The 6,269-nt window shown below is 39.8% G+C and overlaps 1 non-coding gene across 1 annotated transcript; it reads left to right on the top strand.

The window, feature by feature from the left end:
* The first annotated feature begins 5,245 nt into the window (after positions 1 to 5,245).
* Positions 5,246 to 5,353, top strand: LOC148572080 (small nucleolar RNA R71). The gene has a single exon (XR_015908402.1). It is a non-coding gene; the product is annotated as a small nucleolar RNA R71 (small nucleolar RNA).
* The last annotated feature ends 916 nt before the right edge of the window (positions 5,354 to 6,269 follow it).

Here is a 6,269-nt window from a genome sequence, read left to right as displayed (position 1 = left end):
CGTCACATAATCATCACATTCATCATGTTCTTGTGTGCGAATGAATATCTTAGAGAAGAAATAGGCTTGAGTTGAATAGAAAAACAATAGTACTTTGCATTAACTCATGAGGAACAACAGAGCTCCACACCTTAATCTATGGTGTGTAGAAACTCTACCGTTAAAAATACATAAGAACAAGGTCCAGGCATGGCCGAATGGCCAGCCCCCTAAACGTGTACAAAATGATCTAAAGATTAACAACAGATCCCCAGATTAAAATACAATAGTAAAAGTTCTATTTATACTAAACTAGTTACTAGGGTTTACAGAGATAAGTAAATGATGCAGAAATCCACTTCCGGGGACCACTTGGTGTGTGCTTGGGCTGAGCATTGAGCTTTCATGTATAGAGACTCTTTTTGGAGTTAAACGCCAGGTTGTAACATATTTTTGGCGTTTAACTCTACTTTGCAACTTGTTTCTGGCGTTTAACTCCAGAATAGGGCAGAGAACTGTTTTGGCATCTCACTTTATCCTTTGAAGTTCAGAATGATTGGCATCTATAGGAACTCAGAATTCAGATAGTGTTATTGATTCTCCTAGTTCAGTATGTTGATTCTTGAACACAGCTACTTTATGAGTCTTGGTCGTGGCCCTAAGCACTTTATTTTCCAGTATTACCACCGGATACATAAATGCCACAGACACATAACTGGGTGAACCTTTTCGGATTGTGACTCAGCTTTGCTAGAGTCCCCAATTAGAGGTGTCCAGGGTTCTTAAGCACACTCTGTTTTTGCTTTTGGACCTCGACTTTAACTGCTCAGTCTCAAGTTTTCACTTGACACCTTCACGCCACAAGCACATGGTTAGGGACAGCTTGGTTTAGCCGCTTAGGCCAGGTTTTTATTCCTTTAGGCCCTCCTATCCACTGATGCTCAAAGCCTTGGATCCTTTTTACCCTTGCCTTTTGGTTTTAAGGGCTATTGGCTTTTTGCTCTTGCCTTTTGGTTTAAAGAGCTTTTGGCTTTTTCTGCTTGCTTTTTCTTTTCCTTTTTCTTTTTTTTTCTTTTTTCGCCATTTTTCTTTTCTTTTTTTTCGCAAGCTTTTGTATTCACTACTTTTTCTTGTTTCAAGAATCAATTTAATGATTTTTCAGATTATCAATAACATTTCTCCTTTTCATCATTCTTTCAAGAGCCACCATATTTAACATTCATAAACAACAATATCAAAAGACATATGCACTGTTCAAGCATTCATTCAGAAAATAAAAAGTATTGTCACACATCAAAATAATTAAACTCATTTCAAGGATGAATTCGAAATTCATGTACTTCTTGTTCTTTTGAAATTAAAGCATTTTTCATTTAAGAAAGATGATGGATTTATAGGACATTCATAGCTTTAAGACATAGACACTTAAATACTAATGATCATATAGTAAAGACACAAACATAAATAAAAAATAAGGCTCAAAAATCGAAAAACAGGAAAATAAGAACAAGGAGATTAAGGAACGGGTCCACCTTAGTGAGGGTGGCGTCTTCCTCTTCTTGAAGAACCAATAGTGCTCTTGAGCTCCTCTATGTCTCTTCCTTATCTTTGTTGCTCCTCCCTCATAGTTCTTTGATCTTCTCTAATCTCATGGAGAATGATGGAGTGATCTTGGTGTTCCATCCTTAGTTGTCCCATGTTGAAACTTAATTCTCCTAGGGATGTGTTGATTTGCTCCCAATAGTTCTATGGAGGAAAGTGCATCCCTTGAGGCATCTCAAGGATTTCATGGTCTGGAATTTCCTCAAGCTCTTGTTGAGGTCCATGATCTCTTGTTTGCTCTATTCTTTTCTAGTGATGGGCTTGTCCTCATCAATGAGGATATCTCCCTCTATGTCAATTCCAGCCGAATTGCAGAGGTGGCAAATGAGGTGAGGAAAGGCTAACCTTGCCAAAGTGGAGGACTCGTCAGCCACCTTATAGAGTTCTTGAGGTATAATCTCATGAACTTTCACTTCCTCCCCAATCATGATACTATGGATCATGATGGCCCGGTCTATAGTAACTTCAGACCGGTTGCTAGTAGGAATAATTGAGCGTTGGATGAACTCCAACCATCCTCTAGCTACAAGCTTAAGGTCCAGTCTTCTCAATTGAACCGGCTTGCCTCTTGAGTCAACTTTCCATTGAGCTCCTTCCACACATATGTTCATGAGCACTTAGTCCAACATTTGATCAAAGTTGACCCTTCTAGCGTAGGGGCGTGCATTTGCTTGCATCATTGGCAAGTTGAACGCCAACCTTACATTTTTCGGACTGAAATCTAAGTATTTCTCCCGAACCATGGTAAGCCAATTCTTTGGATTCGGGTTCATACTTTGATCATGGTTCCTAGTGATCCATGCGTTTGTATAGAACTCTTGAACCATTAAGATCCCAACTTGTTGAATAGGATTAGAGAGAACTTCCCATCCTCTTCTTCTAATCTCTTGTCGGATCTCCGGATATTCTCTCTTTTTGAGCTTAAAAGGGACCTCATGGATCACCTTTTTCTTGGCCACAACTTCATAGAAGTGGTCTTGATGGACCTTTGAGATGAATTTCTCCATCTTCCATGACTCAGAGGTAGAAGCAGTTGCCTTCCCTTTCCTCTATCTTGAGGTTTCTCTGGCCTTAGGTGCCATTAATGGTTATAGAAAAACAAAAAGCAATGCTTTTACCACACCAAACTTAAAAGGTTTGCTCGTCCCCGAGCAAAAGAAGAAAAGAAGTAGTAGAAGAAGAAGAAAGTGGAGGAGATGGAGGGAGAAGGTGTATTCGGCCAAGGGGGAGGAGTGGTGGTTGTAATGTGTGAAAATGGAGTAGTATTGAGGGGTTTATATAGGGGTGGGGGGAAGGGTAGGTTTCGGCCATTAGGGTTGGGTTTGGGAGGGAAAAGAATTTGAATTTTGGAGGTAGGTGGGGTTTATGAGGAAGAGTGGATGGATGTGAGTGGTTAAGGGTATTTGGGGAAGAAGTATGGAGGTGATTGGTGAAGGGTATTTGGGAAAAAGAGTTATAAAAAGGTGTGAAGAGGAGAGAAGAAGAGGTGGGGTAGGTGGGGATCCTGTGGGGTCCATAGATCCAGAGGGGTCAAGGACTTAACATCCCTGCTCCATTTAGGCGTGCAAACGCCCTTAGAATGCATGTCTGGCGTTAAACGCCAGCTTGCTGCTTGTTTCTGGCGTTTAACGCCAATTTCATGCTCTGTTCTGGCGTTAAACGCCAGTCTGGTGCTTGTTTCTGGCGTTTAACGCCAGCTTGATGCTTCTTTCTGGCGTTAAACGCCAGTTTGATGCTTCTTATTGGCGTTTAAATGCCAGTAAGCTCTTCCTCTAGGGTGAGCTATTTTTAATGTTGTTTTTCATTCTGTTTTTGATTTTTCAGTAGTTTTTGTGACTTCACCTGATCATAAACCTAAAGAAAACATAGAATAGCAATGAAAAATAAATAGATATAATTAAATAACATTTGGTTGCCTCCCAACAAGCGCTTCTTTAAAGTCAATAGCTTGACAGTGAGCTCTCATAGAGCCTCACAGATGTTCAGAGCATTGTTGGGACCTCCCAACACCAAACTTAGAGTTTGAATGTGGGGGTTCAATACCAAACTTAGAGTTTAGTTGTGGCCTCCCAACACCAAACTTAGAGTTTGACTGTGAAGGCTTTGGTTGACTCTGCAGTGAGAGAAGCTTTTCATGCTTCCTCTCCATGGTTACAGAAGGAGATCCTTGAGTTTCAAACACAAGGTTGTCCTTATTCAGTTGAAGGACTAACTCTCCTCTGTCCACATCAATCACAGCTTTTGCTGTGGCTAGGAAGGGTCTTCCAAGGATGGTGGATTCATCCTCATCCTTCCTAGTGTCTAGGATTATGAAATTAGTAGGGATGTAAAGGCCTTCATCCTTTACTAACAAGTCCTCTACTAATCCATAAGCCTGTTTCATTGATTTGTCTGCCATCTCTAGTGAGATTTTTGCAGCTTGTACCTCATAGATTCCTAGTTTCTCTATTACAGAGAGTGGCATGAGGTTTATCCCTGACCCAAGGTCATACAGAGCCTTCTCAAAGGTCATGGTGCCTATGGTACAAGGTATAAAGAACTTACCGGGATCTGGTTTCTTCTGAGGCAATGTCTGCCTTATCAATGCGCTTAGTTCATTGGTGAACAAGGGGGGTTCATCCTCCCAAGTATCATTACCAACTAAACTGGCATTCAACTTCATGATGGCTCCTAGATAGTTAGCAACCTGCTCTTCAATGATGTCTTCATCCTCTTCAGAGGAAGAATAATCATCAGAGCTCATGAATGGTAAAAGGAGGTTCAATGGAATCTCTATGGTCTCTAGATGAGCCTCAGATTGCTTTGGTTCCTCAAAGAGAAACTCTTTATTGGTCAGTAAACGTCCCAGGCGGTCTTCCTCACTAGGATTCACGTCCTTCTCCTCCTCTCTGGGTTCGGCCACACCAAGTAAGGTTATGGCCTTGCGCTCTCTTTTTGGATTCTCTTCTGTATTTCTTGGGAGAGTACTAGGAGGAGTTTCAGTGACTCTTTTACTCAGCTGGCCCACTTGTGCCTCCAAATTTCTAATGGAGGACCTTGTTTCATTCATGAAACTTAGAGTGGCCTTAGATAGATCAGAGACTATATTTGCTAAGCTAGATGTATTCTGCTCAGAATTCTCTGTCTGTTGCTGAGTGGATGATGGAAAAGGCCTGCTATTGCTAAACCTATTTCTTCCACCATTATTAAAGCCTTGTTGAGGCTTTTGTTGATCTTTCCATGAGAAATTTGGATGATTTCTCCATGAGGGATTATAGGTGTTTCCATAGGGTTCTCCCGTGTAATTCACCTCTGCTATTGCAAGGTTCTCAGGATCATAAGCCTCTTCTTCAGAAGATGCCTCTTTAGTACTGTTGGATGTAGCTTGCAATCCATTTAGACTCTGAGAAATCATATTGACTTGCTGAGTCAATATTTTGTTCTGAGCCAATATGGCATTCAGAGTATCAATTTCAAGAACTCCCTTCCTCTGAGGTGTCCCATTACTCATAGGATTCCTTTCAGAAGTGTACATGAACTGGTTATTTGCAACCATGTCAATGAGTTCCTGAGCTTCTGCAGGCGTTTTCTTTAGGTGAATGGATCCACCTGCAGAATGGTCCAATGACATCTTAGATAATTCAGATAAACCATCATAGAATATATCCAGGATGGTCCATTCTGAAAGCATGTCAGAAGGATACTTTTTGGTAAGTTGCTTGTATCTCTCCCAAGCTTCATAGAGGGATTCACCTTCTTTCTGTTTGAAGGTTTGAACATTCACTCTAAGCTTGCTAAACTTTTGAGGAGGAAAGAACTTGGCTAAGAAAGCCGTGACCAGCTTATCCCAAGAGTTCAGGCTATCTTTAGGTTGAGAGTCCAACCATATTCTAGCTCTGTCTCTTACAGCAAATGGTAAAAGCATAAGCCTGTAGGCCTTGGGATCAACCCCATTAGTCTTAACAGTATCACAGATTTGCAAGAATTCAATTAAGAACTGAAAAGGATCTTTTGATAGAAGTCCATGAAACTTGCAATTCTGTTGCATCAGAGAAACTAATTGAGGCTTTAGCTCAAAATTGTTTGCTCCAATGGTAGGGATTGAGATGATTCTTCCATGGAAGTTGGAATTTGGTGCAGTAAAGTCACCAAGCATCTTCCTTGCATATCCACCATTATTATTATTTTCGGCCATGTCTCCTTTTTCAAAAATTTCTGTCAGATTTTCTCCAGAGAGTTGTGCTTTAGCTTCCCTTAGCTTCCTCTTCAGAGTCCTTTCAGGTTTAGGATCAGCTTCAACCAGAATGTTCTTATCCTTGTTCCTGCTCATATGAAAAAGAAGAGAACAGAAAAAAAAATATGGAATCATCGATGTCACAGTATAGAGATTCCTTATATGAGTATAAGAAGAGAAGGATGGAAGAAAGAAAAGATAAGAATTCGAACATAGAGGAGAAGAGTTGGTTCGAATTTTTTAGTAGAAGAGAAGTGTTAGTAAATAAATAAATAATTAGAAGGAGATGAGAGAGGAAAGAATTCAAAAATTAAATAAAATAAAATAAAAATATTTTTGTTTTTAATTTAAAATTAAAGTTAAAATTCGAAAATTAAGAGAAGGAGTAAAATTAAAATTAAAAATTAAAACAATTAGTTAATTAAAACAAATTTTGAAAAAGGGGTTAGTAATTTTCGAAAATTAGAGAGAGAAA

This window comes from Arachis ipaensis, chromosome B3 (assembly GCF_059453495.1).
Source record: "Arachis ipaensis isolate K30076 ecotype BB chromosome B3, ASM5945349v1, whole genome shotgun sequence".
Classification (NCBI taxonomy): domain Eukaryota; kingdom Viridiplantae; phylum Streptophyta; class Magnoliopsida; order Fabales; family Fabaceae; genus Arachis; species Arachis ipaensis.
This window is presented reverse-complemented; position numbering and strand designations above follow the sequence as displayed.